The sequence below is a fragment of the Dromiciops gliroides genome, chromosome 3 (assembly GCF_019393635.1).
Source record: "Dromiciops gliroides isolate mDroGli1 chromosome 3, mDroGli1.pri, whole genome shotgun sequence".
Lineage (NCBI taxonomy): Eukaryota > Metazoa > Chordata > Mammalia > Microbiotheria > Microbiotheriidae > Dromiciops > Dromiciops gliroides.
In genome coordinates this window covers 639,036,303-639,054,703 of record NC_057863.1, presented here as the reverse complement: position 1 = coordinate 639,054,703, position 18,401 = coordinate 639,036,303, and the positions used below count along the sequence as shown (strand labels likewise).

General features: G+C 43.4%; 1 protein-coding gene across 2 annotated transcripts in view; it reads right to left on the bottom strand.

The window, feature by feature from the left end:
* The window catches only part of GNB1 (G protein subunit beta 1), a 123,194-nt gene extending 113,253 nt beyond the window's left edge, over nt 1–9,941 (bottom strand). The window contains exon 1 of one of the 2 annotated variants that reach the window (XM_043994250.1): nt 9,810–9,941. The gene's annotated coding sequence lies outside the window, so the exon portion shown is untranslated. The remainder of the gene's footprint in view (nt 1–9,809) is intronic. The other variant, XM_043994251.1, reaches the window with a different exon arrangement.
* Nucleotides 9,942–18,401: the final 8,460 nt, after the last annotated feature.

Here is an 18,401-nt window from a genome sequence, read left to right as displayed (position 1 = left end):
AGCTTATTTCCTGAGGCCCAGAGAACAGCAGTGGCTAAGGTTCCACAGCTAGTAATTAATAGGCGAAGATGACAGGGGAAGCCCAGCTCTTCTGACTGCCAATCTTGTGCTTTTTTACAGAATATGGCTGCTGCTTCTTTTTTTTGGTGAGGCAATTGGGGTTAAGTGACTTGCCCAGGGTCACACAGCTAGTAAGTGTTAAGTGTTTGAGGCTGGATTTGAACTCAGGTCCCCCTGAATCCAGGGCCGGTGCTCTATCCACTGCACCACCTAGCTGTCCTTGATGCTTCTTTTATATCACTGAACCTCAGAATGAATTTTTCAACCTGTAAAAAGGAATCATACTAAGCATTCTGCTTAGAAGGCTTTGAGGATGAAGTGGAAAATGTGAAACCACCCTGAAATCTAAGTGCTACAGAACACGTAATATCTTTTTTATTTTCTTAAGCTAAAAAAAATGACTTTGATAGGAGATGCTGTGTTAAGTGCCCCCCCCCCATCCCTATGCTTTCAAAATTTCTGGAAATTTTACACTATAATGGAGGGAAAAGAAAAACTTTCTGTAGGCATCCTTTCTTTACTAAAAAGTTAGTTTTCTCCCCCAAATACAAGGCATTCACCTTTAGACTAGATAGAAAAATTAAATTAAAAAAATTTCCACCTCCTTTCTCTGATTTTTAAATAAAATATAAACACTATTTTATTAAGTTTCAATGTGTATATTATTAAGTTTTAAAATACAAATTTAATTCACTATAAGCATTCTCCCCCCAACCTATCCCGAAACAGAATAATGTTCCTACTGATCTAAAATATAATTTTATTTACACCCTTTTTTTGGCACAGGGCAATGAGGGTTAAGTGACTTGACCAGAGTCACACAGCTAGTAAGTGTCAAGTTTCTAAGGACAAATTTGAACTCGGGTCCTCCTGAACCCAGGGTCAGTGCTTTATCCACTGCACCACCTAGCTCCCCCATAAATATAATTTTTAAGATACTTTGTTTTCATTTCTCTTAACACTTCAACTTACAAATTTATCAGTTCCTTATCTCTAAAGAGAGTAGTTACTGATTTGTAAAAAATGCTTACATCAAGTAGGGGAGCTAACATTTAATGGGCCATCATATGTAATACCATTTTAGTGTAGTTTGCTGTAATTCAGGAAGCTTTGCTTAAAATGAGGTGTGCTGAGGGGCAGCTAGGTGGCGCAGTGGATAGAGGATCGGCCCTGGAGTCAGGCGTACCTGAGTTCAAATCCGGCCTCAGACGCTTGACACTTACTGTGTGACCCTGGGCAAGTCACTTAATTCTCACTGCCCCACCAAAAATAAATAAATAAAAATGAGGTATGCTACTAAAATAGGAACCATTTAAAACTTTTAGGTTTTTTTTTTTCAATTAAGAGGTATTATTTGTATTGGGCAATTTCTAGCTAAAATTTTTAAAGACTGAAGTGGGACAAAAGTTCATTCATTCGTTCACTCACTCATTCATTCATTCATCCATCCATCCATCCATCCATCCATCCATCCATCCATCCATCCATCCATCCATCCATCCATCCATCCATCCATAAAGCATCTAAGTGTCTTCCCTATTCCAGTGAATGGCACTGCCTTTTGCTTAGCCCACTTAACCCATGCTTCAAATTCCAGTCATCTTTAACTCTTTCTCCCTCATCTCCTTTAATCAATTAGTTGCTAGGTCCTCTCCATTCTTCCTCTGTAACATCGCTCTCAGGTACCCCTTCCTTTTTCCCAATAATACCACCACCTTCCCTCTTTCAGCCAAGCTAGATGACTTGCCCTATTTCCTCCCCTCTGCACTCCCAGGCTGTTCCCCAATCTTGCCTGGAATGGATGGCATTTCTCTCCAAGCTTCCTCCAAAGTTCAGCTTATGTGACACAAATATAATAATGGGGAACGCTATCCTCAAAGACTCAATAAAGAGCCCAAATATATGAACATTCAGAAGGAAGAAAACTGGGGAGGACAGGATTAGAGCAATGATGGGTAAAACCTGGACTGTAGAAGTGGAAATCACATGACTTGACATTTGGAATGGGCCTTTTGAAAGACCATCTCCTCCAATCCCATCATTTTAAAGATGAAGAAACTGAGGCTCAGAGTGATAAAGAAAAGGGTACACACAAGCTCACGTGCCCTGAATTAATCTCCCTAATAAGACATTTTTTAAAAAGCTTTCAATTAATCATCTAATATAAAATCAATATCCTAAGAAACAAAGAGTGACACATTAGCCCAGTTATTTTTAAGACATTATAGCAAAATTTTCTAGTTTCCCTAAAACTGAAAGTCACAGTGGAGTTATCACGCAGATCTCTTTTGTTACACCCAATAGTCAAGTTACCACACAAATAGCTTTTGTTATGCCCAACAGGCATACATTTTATGGTGGCCCTATCCTTTTGCTAGACAGGCCAGGACAAAGCTAGGAAAACACACCTATATACACACACACGTATATATCAAAGAAAACAAGGCACACAACGTAAGCAAGTACAATATGACATCAAAACTTTTACAACCCTTGTGTGTTCTAGGTTTGGAATCCTGAAGACTCACATTTTAAGTCTTCCCTGAACTTGAACTAATTCATTTTTTAAAATCTTAAAGTATTGTATTATTTTCCAGTTACATTGTTTTCATAAGATTTTTAGTTTCAAATTTTTCTCCCTCCCTGTCTCCCCTACCCACCCCAAGACAGAAAACAATCTGATATAGGTTATATATGTACAATCACATTAAACCTATTTCTGCATTGAGCTAATTTATTGATAAGACAAAAATAACCCATTATCAATGGTAAGGCAGTTTCAGATTATAATCTGTTCAATGATGCCTCAGAGAAACTTGATTTTTTGTCTTTTAAATCAATAGGATTCTACAAATAAGTCTTTACCAAAAATGAATAATACTTTAGTTGCTTGAAAGAAAAAAAATTAAGAATACTGACTCTTTTTTACAAAGCATGTTTATTATTCCACCACGAAAAAACTAGCAATCATTTCCACTGATAACTGTGGTACCTAATGGTGGAGATATTGGTTACAGGATAGCTCAAATCTTTTTAAAAAAGCTTTTAATATTTTACTAATCCACTGGCTGACTCAAATTTCTACAAATTGCCTGTATCTCTAAAATGAGGTTTTAGTAGCAAAACAGCTCTTAAATCCTATCCCTTGTCCAAAACCAGTTAACGTGAAGCCGTAATTTGGAGAAGATTTTTATTTCAGTAACTTTTAAAACCAGAAAGTTCTCTCAGGTGAGTTATGAGAGACACTTTTTTGAGTTCCTTTTTGGCTAAAGTCTACCATGACCTTTTTCTAGTGTAGAAACACAAACACCTGATAATTCATCACCAGCATATTTTATGCTTTCGGATCTGTCAATGCCCCATATCTATCTACCTGAAGTAATGTCAAAAGAAACCAATACCAGTTTTTCTAAGTCCAAAGATAACTGGTTAACAACTAATTCAGTTGTATGATCATAGGATTTTTGCTTTCAGTCTTGTCAAAATTTAACTAGCACTAAAGGCTTTAAAATAATATGGTATGTGGATAAAGCACTGTCCTTGGATTCAGGAGGACCTGAGTTCAAATCCAGCCTCAGACACTTGACACTTAACTAGCTGCGTGTGACCCCAGACAAGTCACTTAACCCTCAATGCCCTGCCCCCCCAAGTATGCCATATGGCCAAACCTAGATATTAATACCGAGAATATCAATTACCAATCCACTAAAGCTGAAAAGCTAAGAGTCCCATGTCAGTAAGAATTTAATCCAATTTAGAGCAACATGAGCCAAGCTCATCAGGGGAGAAAAAACAATTATTTGAAGATGAAGATATTTTGCCAACACTGTAATACTAAAATATCAGCACTGCTCATTAAGATATGTACTATCTTAAAAAAGTCAACCTAATTAAATAATTCAGATAGACATGGCCATCACTTTGTAAGATAACTTGGAGCTACCTTTTCCCAAGGGAAAACAATACCCATTAAGTGAAATGAAAATAACACTGTTTTAAAATTTCTAATTTTACAAACAACATTTGAGAAGCTATAAATTTGCTAACAATTTCTAAATTCAGATGAAATTTTTAAAAAGCATTAAATATCTATTATATACAAAGCACTGTGCTAGATGACTATTGTAATATGAATAATTACACTGCTCATACAGAACCAGCCGAACAATGTGACTTGCAATTCAGCAAGAATCTATAATCATGAGAAAAGATCAAAAAAAGCTGTTAAATCAGATACTGCATAAACAGTGATAAATCCCTACAAGCATCCATCATTTCAGCAGTGTGGACCAAAGCAGATCACATCTCTATACCTTAGATTTGGGGGGGACCATCTACTATCACTTGGTAGACAATCTTCTGGTGATGAGCCTCCAAACTTAGCAAGGCTGTTCCTCAGATGACAGACATACTGGGCTCAACGCCTTTCTAAGCTGATGGATCTGTCACTGCTTATACTCCTCGGGCATAAACACGTATGGTTTTGCTAAATAAGTTATGTACACCTAAGAAGAGAGCAGCTAGGTGGCGCAGTGTATAGAGCACTGGACCTGGCATCAGGAAGAACTGTGTGACCCTGGGCAAGTCACTAACCCCCATTTGTCTCTGTTTTCTCAACTGTAAAATGAGGCGGAGAAGGAAATGGCAAACCACTCCAGTTTCTTTGCCCAAAAAAACCCAAACGGAGTCACAAAGAGTCAGAGATGACTGAAGCGACACAAGTAAGAAACTTAATTCTTTAAGTCTTGTACTTAAAGGGTCAGTACCAATTTCCTTAACAAAAAGGCAGTGATTTGATTCCAGCAAAATGTCTATGGAATTCTAACATGGGGTATTAGGTTTCAAAGACAGGCTGCTACTCACTAACTGATGAGTTGGTACTAGTAAGCAAGGATAAATGGAGTGGCTTCAGTCACAAATACAGAATGCTACTTTGTTTTTCCAAAGTCTTACCTTCAAAGAATTCCTGTGTAACTAGAATCACAATCATCTTGGCAAAAAGAGATCTTGGAAACCATCTAGTTGAGAAGAATCAAACTCACAGTGGGCAGATCTGCCCCAAACTCCCAAATCTGGCCAGAACCAGATTAAAATGGAATTGGGAAATGTTTAACAAAATAAATACAAATAGATGTAAATTTGTGGTTTTCTAAACCGATAAAACAGCTGTGGGGATCCATTTCTATCAGAGTTTGACACCAGCAATCAAGTTCAGCCCCTTGTCTAATTCAAGAATCTCTGTAACAGAGAAGCACAGGATTTTTGAGCTTCAGAGGGAACACTAGAGATCCTCCAATACAATGTCTTCATTTTAGAGAAAGATGCAAAAAGGTGTAGAGACTTGCCCAAGGCTCTCAATCAGTGAACAGTGGGAGCCTAAGTAGTAAAGTTCTAGCTGACTGGCTCCACTCACAAAGACTGCCCTCATTCTGTTTGGAGGATGGTCTAATTATTAGAAAATTATTATACTGGGGCAGCTAAAGCACCAGTTCTGGATTCAGGAGTGCCTGAGTTCAAATCCAATCTCTGTCACTTAACACTTACTAGCTGTGTGACCCTGGGCAAGTCACTTAACCCCCAATGCCCTGCAAACCGCCCCCCCCCCAAAAAAGAAAAAAATTCTTATACTGAGTCAAAATCTGGGGGCCTGGAGCTTCCCAGCAATTGATCCTGAATCTGTACTTTGGAGCAATACAGCCCAGATCAATTTCATCCCCATCAACACACAACACGTTAGTGTTAAAACTGAATGACACCCCCCCCAATTTTTTTTCCTCACAAAATACTAGTTCATTTTAGAGATTCCTACACCCCTACTCTGCACAGACCATGCCTTTAATAAGTTGCACCCTAAATCCTTACTCTCAAACAAGGGGCTGTCTCACCCACCCAACCAAGAAAAAGCTTACTCTATCATGCACTATGTACTAATGTAACATAAGCAATGAAAAATAAAGAAAATAAATATCAGGTAGTAGGGGGCAACCCAAACATTTCATAATTGTGAAAATATTCAAAACTTATGCAGTTGCTGATAAAACAATACCGTTTTATTACTCAATATTACTTCAGATTATTGAATGTCATATTCCTTGCTGTGTATAACAAATGTAAAATACAAAAAGGGCACTAACTCCCCCAAACTATCAGTAAGACGCATTACTTCTACCGAAAATTTGATATGCTATTTAACTCTGGCTCTTCCCATCTCCTTTTCCAAAACAAAATACAAACAATTACCATCTTCCTTCACTAAATGAAGACTATCCACAGAAACATGTTAACTAAGACTTGTATAAAGTTTCCCAAAAAGATGAGCAATAAAGATCTAGCAACAAGTAGAATAAGTGGAAATAATTCTACTTTTGTATTGTTAATGAATTTGGTATGTTTAAGTTCTTACTGAGCAAATAAAGTATTTTAAGAGGTAACGTGAACAAATTAATCAGATATTATATAAAGAAAAAAGTCTAAGTAATATAGCAAGAGGTAAAAATTCATATTATCAGCTGTTCTAGTTACCATCTAGGTGGAATTTTCAATTAACTATTTACTACTCCCACTGGTCTTCAGTTTGAAGAGAAGCTCTTCAAAAAATAGGAAGAAACCATGTCACTTGAGTCACTTCCCTTCTTCTCTCCCTCTTTTGAAGTCTTCTCAAATAATGCAAATGAAAACTAACAAATGCAAAATACAAACAAAACCAGAATATAATCTAGTAAAGCTGTGATGAGGAGGGAGCATTCTGAAGAGAAAGCTACAGCCTTAGTGAAAACGCCATCTTGTTGCAGTTATTGGGCCCAGGCACAGAAGGACCCATTCATTCACAGCAAGGGAAAATTCTCACACATACACAACTGCCCTGTTATTACTGCCTCCCGGACTAACTCTGGGGTCTATCAATTAGCATGGAGAACGAGATCTAAATCCTTTTTAAGGGTGTATAGTTCTACCATTTTAACCCTCATACCTCACAAGATAAAATTGTATTCTGAATTAGCCCTACACTTTGCAGAAAAACCTAAAGATATGGGATAAATTTGTCAAGAGGTTAAAAAGACCACGGCTGTAAAATGTTATTTTGTGACTTATCCCAGTTCTTTGTTCCTGTTTTAAATCCCCTCCTTCATTTTAGTCAGCTGCCTAAAAAAAACAAAACAAAACAAAAAAACAAAATAAAAAACCCCTCAGTTTACTAGGTTCTCAGCTTCCTCATTTTACTCTTCCTCTCTTCTTTAAATGTGCAGTCAGTACCTAAAATTGTAATGTGGAAGTCATTGGTAAGGGAAAAATGCTTTTTCAAGTAAGTATTCTGAGTCCCAAGTGATTTTGTTACAAAAATTTTTAAGCCACATCTGCTAAAATCTCAACGAATCCCGTACAAGTGACAAACCGGCATCCTGAAATAACCTCTGTTTTTAAAAAATGCCCCCCAAAAGAGGGGGAGGTGGGGAGAAGATAAGGTCTTGTCAAAGAAACCTTATTACCTTTCTCATATTCCAAAGTATTTACTGCCTCCTATTCCTTTGTCTACTAGCTTAAAATTAGAAGAACATTTTTTGTTACAGAAAAATCTCACTTTCTAAAAAGAATCTTGAACTTTTTACAATAGGCTGTTTGGGTATTTTTAACTCCATATTCTAGCACTGATTTCCATGGAGACTTGCTCCCTTACTCTGTTCTGGCACACATCCTCCATGATCTTACATATTCCAGTTACATGCACCCAAAAAAAAAAAAAAGCACCACCCTAACAGATGCAGAAGGAAGAAATTCACAGAAATACATATGGTACCAAATCCTTTAAGCATGCTTTCTGATAAAATAGTCATTTCCCCTTTAGTAAATATCAATTTCACCCCAAATCTAGGTGCTTCTTTTTCTGGGTTAGGGTTTGCCTACAGCAGACACCCCCTTTTTTATTAATCAATTCTCCACATTACACTACACACAACAGCATTCTTGAAAAGCCCTTTAACTCTCCTCTTTTGGGATTAATTTTCAATCCCTCCGCTCTTCCCGTTCACAATTAAAAACATTACACACTACCTATTTCGGATAGTCTAAAGGAAATTATGCTCAAGAAAGGAACCCCACAACATTCAGTATCTCCTGACCCTCCAAATGTACCGAAGAAACACTCCCTCTTCTAATTCTCCTTTTTCCCCACAGCCGCGTAAGCACAAACCCACCCACTTTCTAAGGGGTAGAGAGATTTGAAGGGGGGTGGGGGGAGAAGTGCTGAAATTGAATTTTACCTCTCTCTGTGTATATTCTTACACATAAAGAGACAAAATCCAGCCCTACCTAGGTGCAAGTCTGGACACACGCGACCCCCTCCAAGGGCTGCGGTTTCAGCTAGCTGGGAAGAGCCCGGGGAGGACAGCCTCGGGGCCATAGGGGAGGGAGGGAGGGAGGGAGGGAGGGAGGGAGGGAGGGAGGGAAGGAAGGAAGGAAGGGAGGAAGGGAGGGAGGGAGGGAGGGAGGAAGGAGAAAAACAGGGGGACACTGGGGAAGGATGTTGGGGGCAGGAAGGGAGAAAAATGAGACAGAGGACAGGGAGGGAGAGGAGGAGGAGGAGGAGGGGAAGGAAAGAAAGAGGAAACATGGAGACAAGGATGCTGGGGGACCAGAAGGAAAGAAAGAGAGGACTACAGGAAGACAAGACATGGCTGTTGGAGGGTGGAAAGGATTTTGAGGGCCTCGGTGTACAAGGGAACATGGGAGGGGGTACTGTTGGGGACAAGAAAGAAGAGAGGACGGAGAAAAAAGGAGGGATACAGGGATGCAGAGTGTCCAGAGTGAGGAAGAAAAGAAATAGGGAAGGGGGGGGGGGGATGTGAAGAGGAAGAGGAGACGAGGGGAAGCCTGGGAAAGGGGAGAGGAAGATGCAAATAAAGGAGGGGCCATGGAGGTATGGGGGGCCCCGGCCAGGGGGAGGAGGAGGAAGGGAGGACACACACTGAGGCGCTGGGGTGGGGGTGGGGGGTAGCATGAAGGAGGCATGTGAGCAGGAACCCGGAGCTGAGGGGCCGGGGAGGAGACTACTTGGGAGGAACCTGGGAAGGCCAAAATCGGGGGGGGGGGGGGAGGGAGGGCCCGGCTGGGGGGCAGGATGGGGGGCTGGGGAGAGCTGGCAGGGAAGCAGGGCAGACCAGGGGGCCTGGGAGGAGGGTGGTGTGGGGAACACGGGGAGCCTGGGAGGCTTAAAGGAAGGTCTGGGAAGCCCTGCAACAGGGAGTGGGGGGTGGGGGGCAGAAGAGCTAGAGGGGCAGGAGTTGGGGGCCTGAAAGAACCAAGTGGGGGGGCCGCGTGAGAGCATTTGGAGTGCAGGGGATACGGGGCGCGGGTACAGGATGTGGGGGCATGGGAGGATAAGATGGGCTGGAGGTTGGGGGAGCCTGGAGAGGGTGGGAGACTGGGCAGACAAGGGGCGCCGGGCGGGGGGCTCACGGAGACAAAGTAGGGGGCAGCATTGAGGGTCCTGGGGGGTTGGGAGGGAGGCTGAGTCCACATGGCGGGGTGCGGGGTGGGGAGGGGGCTGGGTGCGGGTTGGGGGGCCAAGAGGAGGGGGCTGGGAGGGAAGCCGGGTAGACAAGGGGGTGGCGATGGGGGGCGAGGAAGGGGCTGAGTACATAAGGCGGGGTGCGGGGTGGGGGAGGGCGGTCTGGGGAGAGGAGGCTGAGCAGGGCGGGCGGGGTGCGGGGTGGGGGCGCCCCCGGCAGGGCCCGGCCGGGCGGGGCGCTTACCTCGGCGGGGCCGCTCATGAACGGGCGGGGGCCTCCTCCTCGTCCTCGGGCTCCGGCCGCCGCCGCCGCCGCCGCCGCGGGGGCCTGGGGGGCCTGGGGGCCTGGGCCTCCTCCTCCGCCGCCGCCGCCGCCTGCTGGGCTGGGCCGGGCCGGCCGGGCTCCCGCGGGCCGGGCAGGGGCTCCCGCCGTGGGCGTGGGTCGGTCCGTCGGCCGGCCGGAGGGTCCGCGGCGGGTGTGGAGAGGCCGCTGCTCCGCCGCCGCCGCCGCCGCTGCTCCGCCGCCCGGCTCGCGCCGCTGCCCCGGCCCTCGCGCTCCCGCTCCCGCTCGCGCTCTCGCTCTCGCGCTCGTCCTCTCGCGTCCGCCCTCGCGCCCCCGGCCTCGCGCGCCCGGCCTGGCTCCCGCCGCTGCAGCCGCCGCCTCCGTCCGCCCCTCAGATCCCTCCAGCCATCGGCGATGGGCGCGGCGGGGGCCCCTGCCCGCAGCCTCGGGAAACCCCACGCACCGCCCTGCCCGCCCCCGCCCACCGGCCCCCTCCCCCTCCCCCTCCGCGCGCCGCCGCCCCCGCCCGCCCGCCCGGCGGCAGGGCGCATGCGCCGCGCCCGCCAGCCAGCCTGCCTGCCGGCTAGCAAGCGAGCGAGCGAACGTTCCCGGGCTGCTGCGGCTCCTTCTCCATTCTATGTCCTCGGCCGGCCGGGGAGCCCCCAGGGCCACCGTCCCGGGCTCGGGGAGGAGAGGGAGGGCGCCCGCCTGGGCACCCAGCCCCTCCTCTCTTCGGCTCCATTCGATCCCATGCAACCGGTTCTTATTAAGCACCCGCTCTCTTCCGTTCCATACAGTGCAATCTGACAGGCATTTATTAAGCACCTACTCTTTTTGGTTCCGTATAATGCAACGGGCGTTTATTAAACACCCAATCAATCGGGCGCCATACAATTTATAGGCATTTATTAAGCACCTACTGTCTTCTGTACCACACAATATAATCCAACTGGCATTTATTAAGCACCCAATCCCTTGGGTTCCATACAATGCAATGGGCATTTATTGAGCACCCCCTCTTCTGCATACAATGCAATCCAATGGACATTTATTAAGCACCTACTATCTTCTGTTCCACACAACATAATCCAACAGGCATTTATTAAACACCCAATCTCTTGGTCTCCATACAATCCAATAGGCATTTATTAAGCACCCACTCTTTTTGGTTCCATACAATCCAACAGGTGTTTATTGAACACCAAATCTCTTGGACTCCATAAAATCTAATAACTATTTAATAAGTACCTACTCTCTTCCATTCTACACAATATAATGCTAATGGTATTTATTAAGCACCCTCTCTTCTATACAATATATAATACAATACAATCATTTATTAAGCACCTACTGTCTTCCGTCCCATTCAATCCAACAAAATTCTGTTAGTCAATGCACATTTATTCAACTCCTATCATGTTCTAAGCTGGGGATACAAAGAAAGACAAAAACAGTCCCTTCTCTCAAGGACCTCCCAGTCTCAATGGGGGAGACAAGATGCCAACAACTCTGTAAAAACAGGATGCATGTGCAGGATAATATGGAGGTGATCATCAGAGGGACCAAACTCACACCAAGGGTGACCAGGAAAGGCTCCTCATAAAGGTCTGGATTTGAGGTGGGACTGGAAAGGAACCAGGAGGCAGAGAAGAGGAGGGAGAGAATTCTGGGTATGGGGCACTAGCCAGGGAAAATGCCCTGTGAATGATATTTCTTGTCAGTCAGACTATTCCTGTAACGGAATGTTGCAAAATTACAAAGAACAAGAGCCAAGGGAAGAAGAGATAGGAGAAAACATCTCTCCCCACTCTTTTGCACAGGTGGTAGGTAGGTCCACAGGTGTGGAACATGGCATATATTTTCAATTTTTTTCAATATTGTTAATTGTTTTTTGCCTATTTTTTCTCTTCTTTGTCTTTAAAAAACACTTTTGGAGGGGGAAGGAAGAGATAAAGAGACAAATTTAGGCAAGGTAAAAACAAAATAAAAGCTTTATTAATTTTTTTTTTAAAGATTGGTTGGAACCAGATTCTGAAGTCTTTAAACGCTAGACAAAAGAGTCAGTATTATCTCTGAGGTAGGTAGAGCTGCTAGACCTAGAGTCAGGAAGACCTGAGTTCAATCTGGCCTCAGATATTAATTAGCTGTGTGATCCTGGGCAAGTCACTTAATTTGTGCCTCATTTTCTTCAACTGCAAAAAAGAGATTATAATAGCACCTGCCTTCTAGGTTTGTTCTGAGGATGAAATGAAATAATACTTGTAAAGTGCTCAGCAAAGTGCCTGGTAAATAGTAGGCACTATATAAATGCTAGCTATTTATTATTATTGTTGTTATTGTTATCCTAGAGGTAGTGGGGAGCCTCTGATGCTTCTTGAGCAAGTGAGGCTTGTTCTTTAGGAATATCAGTTTGACAATGGTTTGGAAACAATAGATTTAAGGGGAGAGACTGGAAACAGGGAGGCCAATGAAGATGCTACTACAGTAGTCTAGGTGATGAAGGGCTGAATCAGAGTATCTGTAATTGAGTGGAGAGAAGGGGAGCAGATGTGAGAGATGCTGAAAAGGTAGAATCAATAAGACTTAGCAAACTAATTAGATATGGGAATTAATAAGAGTTCCCCATGCCTGGAACACTCTCCCTCCTCATCTTCACCTCCCGTCTTCCCTACCTTCTTTCAAGTTTCAGCTAAAGTGCCATATTCTACAGGAAGCCTTCTCAGTTCTCCTTAATCTTAGTGCCTTTCCTCAGAGGCTACTCCCAATTTATCCTATCTATAGGTGACACAGTAGATAGAGGACTGGACCTAGAGTCAGGAAGACCTGAGTTCAAATCCAGCCTCAGACACTTACTAGCTGTGTGACTCTGGGCAAGTCACTTAACCCCAATTGCTTTAAACATCCAGGGCCATCTCCAGTCATCCTGATCTGTATTGTAAGAAAATAATGGGGGACAGCTAAGTGGTGCAGTGGATAAAGCACTGGTCCTGGATTCAGGAAGACCTGAGTTCAAATCCAGCCTTAGACACTTGACACTTACTAGCTGTGTGACCCTGGACAAGTCGCTTAACCCTCATTGCCCCACACAAAAAAAAAGAAAAGAAAAAAATGGATTTTTTGCCAATGCCCCAAAGCCCCAGATTGATTTGTACTGATTAGATTGACTGAGAGTGACTGACTTTGCTGATTAACCCACTTAATGTTCATTCAATTGAAGCCACACCTGCCTGACTCTGAAGAGGGTATTGTTCTCAGCTCACTTAAACTCGGGATCACTCTCAAGTCCAGTGAACCAATGGATTTGGGTGACACTAGCCAATTAGCTTGAAGCAGCATGTAAAGACACACAGTTTGGTGCTAGAACAGGTTTGTGGTGGGTAAAGTTGAAGACATTAGGTTAGATAGGTCTTTTCATAACTTTCTGAACTCCACGTGTTCTCTCTTTACTCTTTAATAAATGCTTAATGCCCCAAAACTGGTGCTAAAGCTTCTAATTTATAAGTAAACCCTAGCTAGTTTTCCCTACACTTGGGACAGGAATAAGGTGACTACACATTTAGTTTTACTTGTCACAGTATCTTGCCACTAGACCCAGAAGGCTCTGGAAGAGAAAGTGAGGCTGGTGACCTTGTACAGCCCTGCCTCACTTAAATTCAATTCATTGCAAGTCATGACATCCATCATGATCCTCTTTAAGAATGAAGGAGGGGGGGAGGCAGCCAGGTGGCGCAGTGGATAAAGCACCGGCCCTGGATTCTGGAGGACCTGGGTTCAAATCTGACCTCAGACATTTAACACTTACTAGCTGTGTGACTCTGGGCAAGTCACTTAACCCCAATTGCCTCACAAAACAAAAACAACAACAACAACAAAAAAGAATGAAGGAGGGGGCAGCTAGGTGGCACAATGGGTAGCGCACTGGCCCTGGATTCAGGAGGACCTGAGTTTAAATCTGGCCTCAGACACTTGACACTTACTAGCTGTGTGACCCTGGGCAAGTCACTTAACCCCAATTGCTTCACAAAAAAAAAAAAAAAAAAAGACTGTGAGCTCCTTGAGAGAAGAAACTGGATGTTTCTTGTATGTGTGAGTAATGACTTTTTTTTGGCCTTTCTCTGTAACCTCAGTGCTTAGCACAGTGCCTGACACACAGAAGGCACTTAATAAATGTTGATTGATCCATTGATCTCTGAATGAAGCATGGCCAACAGATGGAATCTCTCCTTTAATTGCAGGTCTCTCAGGGAATACCAATTCAGCTGGATCTGTGTGTCTCACAACCAGAGGCTTACAACAGCTATTGTCTCCATCATCACCACCAGGAAAAAGAGCTCATTTGGTCAGTTTGTGCCTTTTGTATACACAGCCACCTTCGTCTCCTCAGCCAATCAACAGGCTCCTCTTCTTTATACAGTAATCACAAGGAAACAGACTTAGAATCCCCAGAGCTGAGTCTAACATTATTCATGGCCAGAAGCAGTCTTTCCCAACATCCAAGTAGGGGATTTTATCAGATGGCACACACTAAGTATGTTTCATGCTTTTTATTGCCCAGGCCTCACTCACCAAGAGATCATTGGTCAACTTGGGGAGACCATTTATTATCCTGTGTCAAGTTTGTACTAGTTCCTAAAGGTACAAAGATAAAAACAAAAGTCAGGTGACCATAGCTTATGGAGCTGGAAGGGGCCTTGGAGAATTATCTATTCTAAACCTCCCATGTTACAAGGGGGAAACTCAAGCCCAATGAGAAGGGACTTGTCCAAGGTTACACACAGAAAATGGCAGAACTAAGGCAGGAACACAGGTCTTTGACCACCAGTCCTGGCCTTTCCAATTCCTCTAAACTATATTTTCTAGGCCTTTGTCCTGGAGTTAGAGGAATCCACAGTGGTTCTTTCTGTGTGGACAAAAAAGGGCCAGGCTATCATTTCCTCAAGAGATGTATTAAGCCTCCTGGGCCATGTGCTTGAAATGTACCCCCTCTGCCTGGTGGGGAAAGGCTCCAGTGCTTCATGGGAAGTCCCAGAGTTGCCACCTGGAAAATGTAAGGAACAATGAGAGGGGGTGGATTTACTCCCTTTTAAAGGTTCACTGAGTCAGTGGCTATTTTGCTTTACTGGCCAAAATGAGGTTTGCTTCATTATCTCAAAGCACCAAGATCTTTCATCATGGAGTCACATGTCCCCAGAACATTCAGAACTTTCCAGAGGAAAACTGGATCACATTTCCATGGAATGGCTCCTATAATCCCGTTCCTATTCGTCCTCCATGGGCCACCACCTCTGATATATACAAAATATATAACCAGGATACATTATATGTAGTATATATTTAACATGGAATATAAATTGAATAGATCATATATCATATAATACCTAACACAGTAACAAATGTACAATATATCATATCTAATAATACTATATGCTCTATGATTGTAACATGATCATACCATATATTATTTAGCACATAGTATTATTATACAATTATATAACATAACTATATAATATGTAACATTATATAGCACAGAGGTATCAAACATGTGGGGCTTGAACCACATTAAAATGCAACTGGGAAATATTTAACAAAATAAGTTAAAATACATAGACATGTTAATATGCGGTTTTCTAAGTCTATATGCAGCCCACAGATATCCTTATATATGGTTTGGCGGCCCCCATTTCTATTTGAGCTTGATCTCACTAATATAGCATATAGTTATATAATATAATATCTCATGTGTGCTATATTTGAGCTTGATCTCACTAATATAGCATATAGTTATATAATATAATATCTCATGTGTGCTATATTATATAATTTTACATGCCTATACGTGTATCTACCTATGTATCCATACTCGTAGATATCTACACACACGTAGATTACAAAGAGTTGGTCAGTTTCCTGTGTTTGCTCTCTCTTAGAGACAGTTAGGTGGTACAATGGCTGCAGCCCTGGGCCTGGAGTCAGGAAAACCTGAACTGAAGGCTGGTCTCAGACCCTCACTAACTGTGTGACTGTGCCATTGAGCCTTCACAGAGAAGCAGCTTGACCTGGTAATTTTCTCCAGACTGTACTTCAGACCTTCAGAGTTTCCTCTACCAATCTCTGAAATTGCTGCCCCCTGGACTTCTCGCACTGGAAGTATCCTGCTGCCTCCACTTCTTCCTTCCAGAGCCTCCCTTTAAAGAAGCATGCCCACTTGGGGGCAGCTAGGTAGAACAGTGGATAAAACACCGGCCCTGGATTCAGGAGGACCTGAGTTCAAATCTGACCTCAGACACTTGACACTTACTAGCTGTGTGACCCTGGGCAAGTCACTCAACCCCCATTGCCCAGCAAAAAACAAAACAAAACAAAAAAAGAAGCATGGCCAGGCCAGTCTTGTCTTCATTCCTTTCCAGGCTGTACTTCACATGGAGGTCACTTAACTGAATGTGGAGGGGGTCTTGAAAAATGTGACAGTAAATGTTTGATTTGTATACCTATTTTATATATCTATATAAAATAAAATAACGGTAAAAAATTTTTCGGGTGAAAAGGGGTCATGAGTGGAAAAAGTTTAAGAAGCCCTGACCTACAAGAATCTTCTTCCACCTCTTGGCTAATCTTTTGTGGTTGTTGTTTTTTAGTCATTTCAGTTGTGTCTGACTCTTTGTGACCTCATTTGGGGTTTGCCATTTCCTTCTCCAGCTCATTTTACAGATGAAGAAATTGAGGCAAACAGGGTTAAGGGACTTGCCCAGGGTCACACAGCTAGTAAGTGTCAAGTGTCTGAGGCCAGATTTGAACTCAGGTCCTCCTGAATCCAGGGCTAGTGCTTTATCCACTTCACCTTCTAGTTCACATCTTAAACTCAATATGGGGCAGTTAGGTACCTTAAAACATCCAGAGCCATCTCCAGTTGTCCTGATATATATCTTGCCACTGGACTTTGCACAGCTCTCCCTCACTTAAATCCAATCCACTGCAAGTCATGACATTACCCCAATGTCATGGTCTTCTTTGAGAATAAGGACACAGACCTGGATTCAGGAGGACCTGAGTTCAAATTTGGCCTCAGACACTTGACACTTACTAGCTGTGTGACCTTGGACAAATCACTTAAACCTCATTGCCCCATAAAGAGAGAGAGAGAGAGAGAGAGAGAGAATATGAAGGACAAACAACAAAAACAAGTTAAACTCAATATATCCAAAACAGAACTCATTATCTTTCCCTCCAAAGCATTCACCCTTCCAAATTTTCCTGTTACTGTCAATGGTACCACCATCCTTCTGATCTTTCAAGCTCACAACTTAGGAATCACCCTGGACTGCTCACTCTCCCCCCTGCCCCCTCTCAGATCCAATATGGTGCCAAGCCCTGTCACATCTGAAGCATCTCCCACATACACTCCCATCTCTGCTCCAACACTGCCCTCCACCATGGTTCAGCCTCTCATCACTTCACACCTGGACTACTGCAATGGCTGCTGGTGGGTCTGCCTGCCTCAAGTCTCTCTCCACTCCAATCCATCCTCCATTCAGACACCCAAGTAATTTTCCTAAAGCTCAGGTCTGACCATGCCACCCCCTACTCAATAAACTCCAGTGGCTCCCTATCACTTCTAAAATTAATATAAAATCATCTTTGGCTTTCAAAATCCTTCATAACCAGTCCCTTTCTACCTTTCCAGGCTTCTTATATTTTATTCCTTTCTCTGTACTGGCCTCTTCAACAAGATCCTGCATCTCCCAACTCCAGTTATTTTCCCTGGCTGTTCCCATGACTGGAGCACTCTCCCTCTTCCTCTCTCCCTCCTGGCTCCCCTGGCTTTCCTCAAGTCCCAGCTAAAATCCCACCTTCTGCTGGAAGTCTCCCTTAATGTGAATGTCTTCCTTCTGTTGAGTATTTCCTTTCTATCCCGTCTATGGCTCCTTTGTACATAGAAGTTTGCATGTTATCTCTCTCTGTTAGACTGTGACTGCCTTGAGACTAGGGACTGTCTTTTGCCTTTCTTTATATTCCCCAGCCCTTAGCACAATGCCTGGCAAACAGTAGATGCTTAATAAATGTTTATTGGCTAACTGAGTAAAATACTATTATGCCATAAGAAATGATGAAAAGGATTGCTTCAGTGCAACCTAGGAGGACTTGTATGAACTGATGAAGAATGAAGTGAACAGAACCAGGGGAATCATGTATACAATAACAACATGGTAAAACAAATGAAACAAACAAAAAAATTAGACCTTTCAAAAATTTTAAGACTTAAGAAATCTAATCAATGTAAGGATGAATTATGATTCTAGAGCAAGACTTCTCAAACTTTTTCCATTCAAGAGCCTTTTTGCCTGAGAAATTCTCAAGTGCCCCAGGGTATATAGGTATATAAAATGGGTATGCATAACCTTTTATTGTTTGGGGGGGTTTTTTGTATTCTTTTAGTGAGGCAATTGGGGCTAAGTGACTTGCCCAGGGTCACACAGCTAGTAAGTGTTAAGTGTCTGAGGCCGGATTTGAACTTAGGTCCTCCTGACTCCAGGGCCAGTGCTCTATCCACTGTGC